This window comes from Danio rerio, chromosome 14, assembly GCF_052040795.2.
Source record: "Danio rerio strain M-AB ecotype USA chromosome 14, GRCz13ab, whole genome shotgun sequence".
In the NCBI taxonomy this organism is placed as follows: Eukaryota; Metazoa; Chordata; class Actinopteri; order Cypriniformes; family Danionidae; genus Danio; species Danio rerio.
The window spans coordinates 49,544,864-49,561,058 of record NC_141034.1 but is presented as its reverse complement, the minus strand read 5'-3'; the positions used below and the strand labels follow the sequence as shown (position 1 = coordinate 49,561,058).

The window sequence follows — 16,195 nt, the reverse complement described above, 5'->3', positions numbered from 1 at the left end:
AAAGACTAAAATTAGGCTATGCGTTTAGGCTTCACTATCCAGTGAGGTGACAGGAGTGGATTTGTAAATGGCAAGTGACGCTTAAAGGGATAGTTCACCAAAGCATGAAAATTCTGTCATTATTTACAGGTTTCACTTATTTCAAAATTGTTTGATTCGTCTTTTTCCTTTTGAAATATATTTTAATGATATTTTATTCACATACTCAAGCTACAAGAAAGCAATTTTGGATACTTTTGATCAGGACTGGACTGGGACAAAAAAAAAAAAAAAAAAAAGAATCGGGCCTAGCCTTTTGGGGCAGAGCGGCCCACTACATTCAATTAAAATGCTCCCCATCTGTGCACGCCCTTGAATATGTTTACCAACTCCCAAAAGCAAAAAAGCCATATATAGGAAATAATGAGAGTTGACAAATTAAAAACTTTATTTATTTATTTATTATTATAATACAATTGTAATCCACACTTGAAGTCCATCTTGTGTGCCTGTGTGTTTCGAGGGAGCTATGTTAAATAATGAACATAACAAAAACTGCCTGCTGATGCACATAGTTAATGTTGATTAACAAAATAAAGATAAATAATAAAAGCAATGTGTCAGAGAACCTTAAAAAATGTTTAACTCGACAATGAAACATCAAACATAGCTTAAAGATAATACATAGTCAATCAAACGAACTTAAACATTTGTTGCATTTTTTAATCGTTTGTTTGGGCTCGAACCACAAAACTAAATGTAAAGAAATAGTATTATGCTTAAGTTTCACACTAGTTTGGTCATGTATAAATATCATTATAAACATATTGTATAAATATTATTGTAAACCTACATCATGCTGACGATCAAAAACAAAATGTCACGATATCTTATGCGATTATCTGATGACCAAGTGCATCTTAAAATACATGAATGACACTCCTCATAGAGCTTGAGAATGATCATACATTCTTTATTATCTATATAATTTGTAAAATAAAGACTTGCAGGTTAAAGAAACAGCATTGGTGCAAGTTGCCACAGGCCTTGGTGCAAATGAAAAATAAAAAGTATATTTATATAAACAGATAGGTAACTAGATAGAATAGACAGGAATATATTGATATGTGCAACAGTCGTCGATCCGCTGCGCGCTGCAGATGCAAAAGGCAAACGCCTGCTCGCCGCAAACAGGCATGACTCTCGACTATTTTGACAAATACACACCGACACTGCAGACAGAGCCCAAAATGAAAGTTTGTTATTGGGTCAGCTCCAATGTCAATAAAGAAAAGAACCAATGGGCTGCAGATTATGTCACATGGGCCGGTCTGTAAAAGCACAGTAAAACCCAATAAATGAAGAGAACTCAAACCAACTGAGTACTGTAAAAGCCAATAAGTTAAGGCAACTCAAACCATTTGAGAAAACGAAGTGCTACAAACCATTTGAGTTCAAAAACTAAACTATATGTACTGTGAACTTACTCCATTTAAAGTGAAGTAATGAGGCATTTAATTAACTCATTAACCTTAACACTGAGTTCAAAACTCTTTTCAAATGAGTAGAATTAACTTTCAGTCAATTTTGAGTTAACTACACTCATTTCATTTAGTAAAGTTGACTGTTGGGTTTTACAGTGTAGAAAAAGGGCTGCACGGTGGCACAGTGGGTAGCATGATCACCTCACAGCAAGAAGGTTGCTGGTTTGAGCTTTGGCTGGGTCAGTTGGCATTTCTGTGTGGAGTTTGGATTTTCTCTCCGTGTTGACGTGGGTTTCCTCTGGGTGCTCCGGTTTCCCCTACAAGTCCAAAGACTTGTGGTATAGAGGTGAATTGGTAAGCTAAATTGTCCATAATGTGTGTGAATGAGTGTGTATGGATGTTTACCGGTGATGGGCTGCCGCTGTGTAAAACATATGCTAAATAAGTTGGCAGTTCATTCCGCTGTGGCAACCCTAGATTAATAAAGGGACTAAGTCAAAAAGAAAATGAATGCAGCTGACTTGCTCCAATTGATGTCTGGTGGGAAACTCTGGAAGGGATTGAGGCACATCATCATTCTTCTCATTAAATTATACAAAATATTTATGACACATTAAATAGTAGAATAAGTATATATCAATATTGTTACTGTGATATTTCAGTGAATTTCTAATTCCCTTTTTAAAAACAACACTAATAACAATACATAAAATTCAGTTTTAGACATGTGGTATCTGGTTTGAGGTTAGCATCGTAAGATAAAGTGGAAAGTGGAAAATATCAACTCTGTTACTGTCAACTTTTATGGATTAAATGTTTAACAATAAACAACAACTAACATAATCAAACATACATCATTTTTAATCGTTTAGCATTGTTTTACTTTAATAATGCAATATCTTTAGCGTAAATTATAGCCTACACTTGTATATTATTCCAGTTTAAGGAAAATGAATGGATGTACCCACAGTTCTGGAAGGAGTCAGGAATTTTTTTAATAAATGACCTGCTTTGACATGCAAAATAGTCCAGACCTTCTGTTACTCTAAATATTAAGCCTGAATAATGAAGGATTCAGTCAGTACACTGATTCAAAAGATTCAAATCAATGAATCAAAATCCCCAGCACCATAGTGCAGTGATGATGGATCAGCCGGTGTGTAGAAATGCACGGGGAGGAGTTTGATGTTATCACAGCTGAACTGTCCCATGATAAAAATTACTTTTTTTTTTTTTTGGCTAAACCAAATCTCATTTTGTGCCACATATTTTACACAATGCCTGAAAACAGCTGATTTACACAAGATATGTTTAGGATATAACTGTCCTTTATTTACAACCAGTTGATAGTGATTATCCTGCTAAAAACAAAAGTTAAAGAGCCCCCATATTGGGTTTTTGAAAATGAGCTTCCATGCAGTGTGTAACACAGCTCTAAGTGAATGGAGACGGCCAGCTGAGGATTAAATCTGAAAGTGCAACGTTTTGAAACTATTGAATCTTTAGCGAAATAGTCGAATAAATGAATCGTGTCGAGCTCGGATCATTTGCTTGAACGCGTCGACGTCGATATGGTACACCACCTAATATGAAGAGCCGGTTCTGGTAAAACGTGAACACGCCTTTCCCTTCAGAGACTATCGGAACACAGGGGATCACGGGACTATCCATGACACGAAGATGACGATCACTGACAGATGGAGATTTAGCTGTGGGGAATAAAGGGTTACAGATCATTTTAACAATACCACCGTATAGCCAACTGTGCTGCAACGAGGGATTCGTCAGCCGCTTGCTATTAAAGAAAGTAGCAGCATAGACTATAATGTATATAAGTGGTCCTCAACCATTTTACCACTGTGGACCAGTCAACAATTCACAATATTATCGTGAACCAGGGGGTGGGGGTGAAGTGTTTCTTAGGTTGCTGGTTGATCATCTTCCACAGCCAAGGTGCATTGACCTGATTTGTTGATAAATGTGTTGCGGATCCATCCCTTCACAGTTTGCGGGTCATGCACTGGGCCTTTTCCCCTTAGCAAAGAAAAAAAAAACTTTCCGAAGACGTCTGTTTCTTACTCATTTTTGCTGCTTGTGAGATAAATTTTGGCGCTCAAGTGACCGAGATGTAAGCGAGAGAATATGGCCATTTTTCAAGATAGAAGACTTTTCCAAATAAAAGATTGTTCAGACTCAGATAATAATTGAAACGGAAATAATTAATATTTTCTTGTGTGGTTCGATACCAATTGATCTACGGACCGGTCCTGGTCAGCGGCCTGGTGGTTGAGGACCACTGATGTATGGGACTTTGATGGTATAGGGTTAAGAGTAGAGTAATATGCTGGTATTTAACTACACTGCTTTAATGCACGCCTACATTGGGCTCTGTGCTGTACATATACTCTGTGCTACTTCATAGCCATGGTAAGCATTTCTCACGCTGAACCCAGTTAACCAATCACAACAGACTGGGTCATTAGAACAATCAGCGCAAACTATCATCACGCAAAGGAGGGGTTTGGGAAAAATCATTTTCATAAATCATATGGGATTCGTTGGGATATTAGATATAAAGAATAGATTACATATAAATATATAGATTAGATATAAATAAATGCATATTATAATACAATAAAGTGTTTTTGACCCTGCATGCAAATCAGCCTCATATTGGAGACCCCCAAAACCAAAATATGACAATTTATAATGCATAATAGGGGCTTTTTAAAGGGATAGTTCATCCAAAAGTGAAAACTACTTAATCATTTTCTGTCTCATGTGATTTTAAGCCTTTTTGAGTTTTTTTACTCTGTTGAACACAGGAAAGATATTTTGAAGACTGTTAGTTGCTTTCCCAGTGATGGGTTGTGGCTGGAAGGGCATCCGCTGCGTAAAAACGTGCTGGATAAGTTGGTGGTTCATTCCGCTGTGGCGACCCCAGATTAATAAAGGGACTAAGCCGAAAAGAAAATGAGTGAGTGAACGAATGTTAGTTGCTGGCACGAATTGACTTCCATAGTAGGAAAAAAAACTATGGAAGTCAATGGGTACCAGCAACCAGAATTTAAAAAAATATCAGCTTTTGTCAAACAGAAAAAGAAATTTCAAATAGATTTTGAACAACTGATTCAGTTTCATTCAATTCAGCTGTCAACTCAATTCAGCTGTCAATTCAATTCAACGGTCAGTTCAAGTCAATTCAACTGTAAGTTCAGTCAATTCAGCGGTCAATTCAATTCAGCTGTTAATTCAAATCAATTAAATTCAATTCAGCTGTCAATTCAAATCAATTCAATTCAGTTTTCAAGTCAATTCAGCTGTCAATTCAATTCAGCTGTCAGTTCAATTCAATTAATCAGTCACTTCAATTCAGCTGTCAATTCAATTCAGCTGTCAGTTCAATTCAATTAATCAGTCACTTCAATTCAGCTGTCAATTCAATTCAGCTGTCAGTTAAATTCAATTAATTAGTCACTTCAATTCAGCTGTCAATTCAAATCAATTCAATTCAGCTGTCAATTCAAATCATTTCAATTCAGCTGTCAATTCAAATCAATTCAATTCAGCTGTCAATTCAAATCAATTAAATTCAATTCAGCTGTCAATCCAATTCAGTTTTCAAGTCAATTCAGCTGTCAATTCAATTCAGCTGTCAGTTCAATTCAATTAATCAGTCACTTCAATTCAGCTGTCAATTCAATTCAGCTGTCAGTTCAATTGAATTAATCAGTCACTTCAATTCAGCTGTCAATTCAATTCAGCTGTCAGTTCCATTGAATTAATCAGTCACTTCAATTCAGCTGTCAATTCAAATCAATTCAATTCAGCTGTCAATTCAAATCAATTCAATTCAGCAGTCAATTCAAATAATTCAGTTCAGCTTTCAAGTCAATTCAGCTGTCAATTCAATTCAGCTGTCAGTTCAATTCAATTAATCAGTCACTTCAATTCAGCTGTCAATTCAATTCAGCTGTCAGTTCAATTCAATTAATCAGTCACTTCAATTCAGCTGTCAATTCAATTCAGCTGTCAGTTCAATTCAATTAATCAGTCACTTCAATTCAGCTGTCAATTCAAATAAATTCAATTCAGCTGTCAATTCAAATCAATTCAATTCAGCTGTCAATTCAATTTGAATTCAGCTGTCAATTCAATTCAATTCAGCTGTCAATTCAATTCAATTTAGCTTTCAAGTCAATTCAACTGTCAATTCAATTCAGCTGTTAATTCAAATCAATTCAAATAAATTTAATTCAGCTGTCAATTAAATTAAATTCAATTCATTAAATTGATTTAATTCATTTTTGGTTGAACTCTCCATTTAAACAAGCCTAAAATGATTTTCAGCTCGCTCAGCCTGGTTCAGCTGGTCCAGCTGTGTTGCCAAATGTTGCACTTTTGTTTATGATAAATAATAAGCTGCATCTCCTGAATCAGCATACACACTCTCACCCCACAGACATCTGCAATTATTCACTGCAGCGAATTTGACAGCCTTTGAATTGCTTCCAAAAAGAAACGCTGCAATGGCTTCATTGTTGTCTGCTGCCCTCTATTGTTCAGCGTCTGGAATTAATAGAGTAGCTGCTATTGAATCACAACACAGATGCCATTGTGTGGATCAGTCATTTTGCTTCATTGTCTTTTTCACATTACATAAATGCATTTTCGGTTTGGAAAGAAAATATCGTTAAATAAAGGGAAAAGGAAACAGTCTCATCACTTTTGGTGGGGTTCACAGTGTTGACACGTTCTTTGAAAAGACTAGAGGACTAACAATTTCCAATCAATCACCATGGATTTGCACAATCACAACAGGCTACATATCACAACAACAGAGGCATTTGTATGTCTGGTAGTCAAAGGCAACAGCGACTTCATAATTAAGTGATTTTGAATGGTGATATATCATACCATGTTTATTGTTTGAGAATGGCTGGCATTTAAACCTGGACTTGAGCTAGGGCAAGCGGCAGATAATTGAGGCCACAGATATAGAGTTTTTATGCACTGTAAACAGGTTTAAATGTTAGCGATTCCCTTGATGAAGCATTTCAGAGATTGCATTTAAAGGGATAGTTCACTCAAAAATGAAAATTCTGCCATCATTTACTCACCTGATCGAGACCTATTCGAGTGCATCTGAATCAGACCCTTTTTTAGTAGTCAGGGCACTAATTAGGCAGTAAGACATTTTAAGGGCCTTAAACGTTCTTTCCATGAAAAGTCCAACAACTCACTGTGGAAATCAGAGAGTATCAATGCTCACTAATGTTCACTTAATGGAGTTCTAAAGCGCAAATTATGAATGATGTGAAGCAAATCACTAAATATAATGACATTCATTCATTTTCCTTTGACTAAGTCTTTTTTCTATCAGGGGTCACCACAGTGGAATGAACCGCCAACTATTCCAGCATATGTTTTACGCAGCGGATGCAACCCAGTACTAGGAAACATCCATAAACTCTCACATTCACACAAACACATTCACACACACACACACACACACACACACACACACACACACACACACACACACACACACACCGGCGACCTTCTTGTAGTGAAGCAATAGTGCTAACTACTGAGCTATGATGCCAATCAATATAATGAAAAACAAGACTTAAAAACAACACTGTTATAAGTATGCTGATGTGTTTCTATTCATTAATTAATTAATTCATTCATTCATTCATCCATTCATCCATTCATTCATTTCAGCTTAGTCCCTTTATTAATCTAGGGTCGCCACAGCGGAATGACTTGTCCAGCTATTTTTTACGCAGCGGATGCCCTTCCAGCCGCAACCCATCTCTGGGAAACATCCACACACACTCATTCACACACACTCATACACTATGGACAATTTAGCCTACCCAATTCACATGTACCACATGTCTTTGGTCTTGTGGGAGAATCCGGAGCACCCGAAGGAAACCCACGCGAATGCAGGGAGAACATGCAAACTCCACATAGAAATGCCAACTGACCCAGCCAAGGCTCGAACCAGCGATCTTCTTGCTGTGAGGCGACAGCACTTCCTATAGAGCCACTGCGTCGCCTGATGTATTTCCAACGGAAACAAAATATTAAGTAGGAGGCGGGGTTAAGAACATTGACCCTGAATCTGTCAAACTGACATCAACAGATTTGGATTTGGTTTTGTAGTTTGAGCCCAGCTAAATATTTGTTGCCGTTTTTAATCGTTTAAGTTCATTTCATTAACTATATATAATTAGATACTATTGATGCATTTATTGGGTAAAATTGCGACTTTTTACTGTCATTCAAGGTGTTATTGGTCAATATCAATGCACTGTCACTTCAATCGAGGATGAGCAGCGCGGCAAAAATAGACCTATCGCCACTCATGCCTCGCACTGACGTGCTGCTTCTGCGCACAGTATGAAAACTCTAATCTGTTAACATGGACGCGAAAAAAACACGCGCTGCTCAGGCTTGGTGTGAAACAGGCTTTACGCAGTGGATGCCCTTCCAGCTGCAACCATTCACTGGGAAACACCAATATACTCCCATTCACACACATACACTACGGACAATTTAGCTTACCCAATTCACCTGTCCCGCACTCGGCATTTGAAACCGGAGCATCCGGAGAAAACCCAGGCCAACACATGGAGAACATGCAGACTTCACACATATATGTCAACTGACCAAACTGAGGCTCGAACCAGCGACTTTCTTGCTGTGAGGCGAGAGCGCTACCCACTGCGCCACCATGCTGCCCTAGCAAACAATTTTTTTTTAAAGCTAATTAATTAAACTAAAATGTAAATCATGTTACATTTTCAAAGAAGTAACTCAAATAGTATTACTTATTTAAAAAAAAACATATCTTACAAAAGTAATGCGTTAGTTTACTGGTTTCTTAGAAAATAATATAGTACCATAACTCGCATTACTGCCTTACCCCAACACTGCTCATAAAGGCTTGAAACCTCATGAGGAAGAATAAACAATGAAGTCATTTTAATTTTTGGGTGAACTATCCTTTTAAAACATACAGTAGTCAACAGACTTGAGTTCTACCAGACATTACACAATGACCTGGATGTACAAACATTTTTACAGACATTGATTTTCGTCTAAGGCAACAAAGAAAGATGGTCCATAGTTTCAAACCCATTTTTCTTTTGTTTGAAAACCCAAACAGCCACATAGGCCACTATACATATCGGAAACACCAAGAGATTATCAACAGTCTGAATTGGCAGTATTTGTAAGTCTTAGTGGTATAGATGGAGTCTCTTTTTTAAGGCATTTCATGTAGTCTTTATGCAGGTTGAATAAATAAGGTCGGGCTGATCGTTTGTGGCGCTAGAATCAATAAGCATCAACACAGATTACGAACATCATCGCCTCCTTATTGGATCAGAGGAAGGATTAGGAACACATATTACAGACTCACTGTATCTCCAAAGTCACAGACGCAGACAAGTTTGTTCATTCTGCAGCCACAAAGAAAAGGATTTTTTTTTTCTTTCGTTTTTGCAACATCACAGTTTTTTTCAGAAACATCATACAGTAAAACAGGGGGCAGTGCTTGAAATTCGACCTCATCAGAGAGAATGACAGATCATCATAATAGCACCTCATCTGCAGGCTGTCTGTTAAGAATTTTTGACCAATATCTGACGCAAGAAAGGAAGCTCTCCTCGTTATTTACAATGGAGAAAAACAGATACATTCATGTTGCTATAGTGGATCACATTCTTAAAGGGATAGTTCACCCACATATCGAAATTCCGTGCTATTCTAATGCCATATGTGTACCAAAAAATGATCAAAATGCTTGATTATTGTACTGTATTTTGTGATTTTGTGATTTTTTCTCATTAATTCATCTTTTGAATTGCATTATGGGATCTTGATCTTTCTTCCAACAACTTTTTAAACTTGAATAGTTAGAAAAAGACTGACTTTTATTAACATTTGTAATAGTTTAAAGTGATATATTGTCTGGGTTGGTGTTGCATATTACAGTACGCTACTAAACCCCGGAAATAAACTGCAAGTACAGTTTCTGGTATTTGACAGACATATTTCTCTCTATATTAGTTCTTATACACTATATTATTATTTCAGATTTAGTTTTAAAATGTCAATAAAAGTCACTTTGTTTAAGTTGAACACGGTGGCTCAGTGGTTAACCCTGTGCCCTCACAGCAAGAAGGTTCTGTGTGGAGTTTGTTTAGAGTTCGCTCCGGTTTTCTCCCACAGTCCAAAGACATGCGCTATAGGGGAATTGAAGAAACTATATTGGCCATAACGTATGTGTGTGTGTGTGAATGAGTGTGTATGGGTGTTTCCCAGTACTGGGTTGCAGCTAGAAGGGTATTAGCTGTGTAATTGGCTGGATAAGTTGGAGGTTTATTCTGCTAAAACTGTGTAAAGTGTGACTGAAAATGTATATGATGATTATATTTTTCTTTTAATAGTTAGTTTATACGGTGGCTGAGAGAGCTTAACACACTGCAATTTAAGAAAGCACATGCATATACAAAAAACACCAACAAATAAAGAAACGATTTTCATCAATTTCACAGCACATGTTACAAACTATCACAACAAAAACAACTGAAGAAATGCTCAGCAAATTGGTCACAACACTTGCAAAATACATGTAACACAACGGAAATGTTTCTAGGAGACCCAAAAACATGACGGACTCTGTTGAGATATGGATGTGTTATTATCATAGATATGTGTTATTATGGGTCTATTATGTCGTGTAATCAGGATATTAAAATAAACGAAAAACAACTCAGCTTTCAAAGACCACCAATCACTTCACTGAGCAACAGTCATGGCATAATAACACATCCATATCTCAGCAGGGTCCGTCGTAATTTTTGGTCCCCTAGAAACATATCCACGTGTATATTTGCAAGTGTTGTGACCGATTTGCTGCACATTTCTTCAGTTGTTTGTGTTGTGAGAATTTGCAACACGTGTGCTGTAAAATGGATGAAGATCGTTTCTTTATTTGCTGGTGTTTTTTGTGCTTTCTTAAATTGCAGCACGTTAAGCTCTCTTGGCCGCCGTACATTTATATGTTAATGCACTATATTTGAAGTTCATCCGTATTATTTTCAAATAATAAAATCAATAAAAAGATATATGGCATTCATCCCAAAAACATATATGGCATTACAATAACACCAAGCAGAGTAAATAAGTTTTTAAATACATTTTTGCGTGAACTAACCCTTCAATCACATTCAGCAGAACAAATTAGGAAATGGCGAACAAAATCAACCTGATGTTTTTTTTGCAGAAATCAACCAAGTGACTACTAACCATAGCTCACCCAAAACTGAAAACTCTGTCATCATTTACCCATCATTCACTTGTCACAAACCTGTTTGAGTTTCTTTCATCTGTTGCACACAAAAGAAGATATTTTGAAAAAATGTTGTAACCATTAAAGGTTAATTTATACTTCTGCGTCAAGTGATCAGTGTGACCCAATGCGCATGCCTTGCACGTTGTCATGCATTTAGGCTGCATTTACACTGCAGATCTTGATGGTGAACTCTGATTTTGTTACTGTATCTGATTTTTTTGATGACCAGCTCAGATGATCATCTTTTAAAATTGACTCATATCCGATCGTCTGCATTTACACAGCACACAGCAAAGGCACAACGACCAGGAAAAAAAGAGAGCAGGCGCTGACTAACAGCTGATAATTTAAGGTACTTTTATTTGTTTTTAAGTGTCTAAATGGTGCTGCTCCCCTTTACCTCTCTGAGCTTCTCTGTCCCTACACACCTTATCGTTTGCTCAGGTCAGCCGACCAGCTCCTCCTGGGTGTGCCCAGGACCAGTCGAAAGCTCAGAGGGGATCGGGCTTTTGCTGTGGCTGCACCAACATTATGGAATGAGCTACCGTACATTAGACAAGCCTCTTCCATCACTGTTTTTAAATCCCTTCTTAAAACCCACCTGTTCAATTTGGCTTTTAGCACAGCTTGAGATGTTGACATTTTATGTTTATTTATTTGTATTCTAAAGTTTGTTTTACTCTTTGTTGTTAGCACTTTGGTCAACTGTGTTGTTTTAAAGTGCTTTATAATAAGAGTGCTCTTTTCTCTATTCCTGTATGTTATCTGTTCACAGCTTTGACAAGCTGTTTTACTACACTGTAAAAAATGTCCGTGATTTCAACGGTAAAAAGCAGTAAAATTGCTACAGTACAAATCCGTAACCTGGTTAACGGTATGTTTCCTTAATATATAAGACGAATAACCGTAAATTGACTTTCCCAGAATTCCCTGCATGGCACGTCACTTTTTATGCATTTGGTTGACATTAATATGGATCTTTTTAGTTGTTTCCCCATCAGTTATGTACGTTAGAGATTTATGTTACATCTAATGTTGATAAACAATGTTTATTTCATGACTTTAATTTTATGCGTGTTACCATACTGGTGTTTAGTAGCTGTGTGAATGACACTGAGCACCTTCTGTATGCTGACACTCAGCTGATACTGATGCATTGGCTCATTATTTAACTTCCTCATCACCACCTGCATGTGGGTGTGCTAACGTGTCAAACTGTGTAGCAAAAGATGTGTAGATGTTGATCATTCAAAATACAGACATATTACCTTTATAAATTAATAAAATACGGTAGTTTACTGTAAAAATTTAAAATTACCTTAACGGTTTGTCCCGTGTTTTTAACGGTAAAGTACTGGCAACCACAGCTGCCGTTTTTTTACCGTAAATTTTACGCATTAATTTTTTCAGTGTACAGTTTATGACAGAAAGGTTCTCATTTGTCCATCTTCTTTTGATATATAGGCTTTTTTAAACCTTTAAGCATCTTAATGTAATGTCCATGGCGTGATTAATGCACCTGATGTAGCAATGCACTAGTTTGATTTAGGTTATATTGGTTAAATGGCAGACATTGCTCTCTCGTTAACATGCTTAAATACCTGTTCAATATGACATTATGAAAGCTGTTTAAGTCCTCGTGTATGGGATTTAAGGTTTGGGAGTCTGCTGAAGTCTGTTCTGAAATGAAAGCGTCAGACTTGACGTTATTCGCTATGGTTTTTAATGACGCGCGACTCATATTGACAGGTGAAAATCTACCTGCTTACACTGCAGACATGAGAACACAGATCCGATTCATATCGGATAAATTTCCACATACGAACAAGGCTTGAATCTGATTTGAGTAAATCGGAAACCATGTGATTTGTTCCTGCTTACACGAAAGTCATGGAATTAAGTCACTTGAACAGTGCAGTGTAAATGCGGCCTTATAGTTCTGTGTGCTGTTTGTGTTGCTCTGTAACACTTCAGAAACACTAGCTGACTTTATTTTTATGTTCTTCTATGTCGAGTTTCTTCACATGGGTTTTGTTTTTTCTGATTGCTACGAGTAGCTAAAACTCCCTCATTCAGAGGCAGGAACCGGCAGACGTGCAACAACTTTAATCACAAGGTAAGCACATACAAAAGTTTCCATCTAGAGCAGAGAAGCCAAAGTTGGCCCATGATCGATCACCTTTAACCTTATCTTTCTAAATTAATGTAATCTTTTGTTTGTTTGATTAGTTGTTTTATTGTTGAGCTACAAGAACGCAAGCTTGGATTAAATGTTTTAATTAAATGCTGTTAATGAATCAGATTTATTTGAATGTTCATTGTGCTACATTCAGGGCTTTACATTAACACCCACTAACCCGCCAAATGCGGGTAGATTTCAGCTTTGGCGGGTTAGACAGACATATCCACTAGCCACTTTGACTGGTTGAAAATAATTTTTAAATTGTAGTTTTTCTAAAAGCCGGGTTCGACAATATAAGGATGGCCTAATATGCGTGCAAATGTGATCTTAGAATCGAGAAGTAAAATAATTGTGATCACGCGAGCAGAAGAAAGCAAATGAATACCAAATGAGAGGATGATGATCACTCGCGCTAACAGCTGATATGATGCGCGCGACTGCTTAAAACGCATACGCGCTCCCGAATCGTGAAGCAACTGTGTATGGAACAGGTTCTGAAAACGCAACTCTCATCGGTTCTCTTTCAAATAAACTAGACAAATAGTGATGAACATGCACCCACAGTCTTGATGCTTTTAAGAGCTCAAAATGTAAGCAGCACCGGTTGCTTTCACTAGCCGCGTTTCCACTATCGCGCCTAAAGCGAGCGAGCCAGGGCGAGCCAAGGCCAATGGCGTTTCCACTGTCACTTCCGGGGCCTAATCGGGCCAAAGCGGGGCTTTCTTGGGGCCAGCGGCCGGCTTTTTTCGGCCTGCCGAATACCTTGGGCCAAAGAGGGCCAGCCGGGGCTTCGGGGCGGAGTGGAAGGAGAGGCGGGCACAGTTTTCCGATCGCACACGAGTACATGCGCTAAACACATAAACAAACAAATAAATAAGAGAAAGAAAACATCTGGAACAAATTATAGGCTGGGGTCTTTTTGCATATGATCACCCTTATGTTTCTCTTTTAAATGTAAGGTTGTTGCATAAAATGTTAGTTTTAAGTCACTTTTCTTTGCTGCATCTCTTTGATGTTTCAATAACGCATACTAATCTTTACACCATATATAAGACACAGCAGACAGTAAAGGATTTCAAGAGGTTTTGTCAAGTTTAATAAGTGTTTTTGCGCGTTTAGATGCCTGTGCGTGTGTGAGACCGAGGAAAAGAGCGCTCCATTCATAGCTCTGTTGATGCCGCGAGCGGCTTTTTATTTTTATTTTTATTGTTTTAATTTCTTTTGGAGATAATACACTATATGAATACAACAAAAAGACATTAAACTTTACAAATTTCATGTCAGCTTTTGTAGGCTCAAAACAATAGTGTCATATCTAGATAAAATAGCCTAAGCTATATTTAAATAATTTAAAGAATTACAAATATCAGATAGGCCTATAATAAAATCACATTAAATAAATAAACCAATATAAAACTAACAAAAGCTATAGCTATAACAATTTACTATAACAAACTGTTTCAAATTTATATTAAACTTTCATTTTTCAAAAGTCTCTTTGAAAAAAAGATTTTCTAAAAAATAAATAAATAAATAAACACCGGAAAATGTTTTAAATATTATTTATAAAGTATTTGGATACGATTAAATTAATCAAATCATGCAAACGGAGCATTTTCGGGGTGAGTGAACGCAGAAACTAGGCAACTTTTTTTTCTGTCTGCAGCTGCGCAGCACTTTTTTAGACGGGGAAAACTGCAAGTTCAAAATGTGTTCTGTGTCCTCAAACAAGTGTGTATGTTTTTATATAACGTGGTAAAATTAAAAAAGGAAATTTAAAATACATAAAGAGGTTTATTAGTGCATTGCTGCTGAGCGCAACGAAATATAGGCTATATTTTATTACGTGCGGCTCTTATGAGCTGAAACACTGAACACTTTCCTTTACTTAAGATATATATAATAAGCAACGTCTTTAAATAAAGGGAATCACCTATTAAGTGTCGTAAAGCCTATAGGGAAAAAAAATCATGTTTCAGTTCTCTCCGAGCATTTGGGATGAATGTTGGACAGCGTCTGTCTAGAGGATGTTATAAAATACATTTTATATCGAGTTATTAACGGAGAATTTTATATATGTGGTGTTATATTATGGATGTGTGCGCTCCCTGTGCTAGGTCCCTCCGTTGGTGGCAAGACCACTGGATTTCGATGCCAATCGGTCGGCGAGTAAATGAATATGATGAATGAAAACACACAGGCATGTGCGTATAGACATGCGTTGTACTGCTGTACAGTAACGTGTCATTTGTTTGTTTTGGTTGTCCTATTTTAATAGTTTCGTGACGATGTGCTTTATCTGCATGATTCTCGCTGAAGTGGGCGGTTTGAGTGACGTTCGATTCGGGGGATGTTCTGGGGGCGGGGTTTGCTGACGCACTGCAAGCTACTAGCCCCACAGTGGAAACGCGACATGATTTTGGCCTCACTGCTCAACCTCCCGGGCGATTGGCCCGGCCTGGCCCGATATAAGCCCTGGCTCGCACTGGCCTGATAGTGGAAATGCGGCTACTGTGAACAGATTATTAAATTGCCTAAAGTTAACCGTGAGCATGTGATCATCCTTTCAATATCACACACGGTATGTTTTATCTGCTTTTATTTGCTTACGGTTTTATTAGCTTTTATTTTTGTTAAAATGGTTTAATTATTATTATTTTTTTACAATAATGCTTTAATGGGAGATGAACTCTCTATTTATGTGCAGTTAACTGGTGATCCGAGAGATCTTTAGCCAAGACAAATTACTGTGCATATTTTTGATACAAGACAATAGTTTTTTTTTTAAAAGTCAATTGCTTTTTTTTCTTTTTTAAGAAATGTTTTGTTAAATAAAAAGTATAGTATACAGCTATATTTTGCTTGTTTTGACACATTAAAAATATGTTGTTAAGAAATAATTATTGTTTCATGTGGTTATAGAGATAAATTTGGTAAATTGTTAATTTTGAGCTCTAAAAAAGTCATGTGAAATAAAAACTAATTGCAGTATAACACTATAAAACCCTGACCCATTTGCTCACACTCATTGAGCAAACTCATACTCGACACACAAAAAGTGAAATGAATGAGGAGGCATGTGGACACAGCACAAAATTTAAATCAAGTAATTTTAGCATGTTAACGTCAAATTTAAGCATATAAAATATATTTTCCCAACAACAAAATTGTGGCTAG

The 16,195-nt window shown here is 37.0% G+C and overlaps 1 long non-coding RNA gene across 1 annotated transcript; it reads right to left on the bottom strand.

Annotated features, from left to right (window-relative positions):
• Nucleotides 1-6,078: 6,078 nt before the first annotated feature.
• On the bottom strand, nucleotides 6,079-14,056 carry LOC147834042 (uncharacterized). The gene is made up of 2 exons (XR_015508079.1): nucleotides 10,404-14,056; nucleotides 6,079-10,099 (listed from the first exon to the last, which is right to left on the bottom strand). It is a non-coding gene; the product is annotated as an uncharacterized LOC147834042 (long non-coding RNA).
• Nucleotides 14,057-16,195: the final 2,139 nt, after the last annotated feature.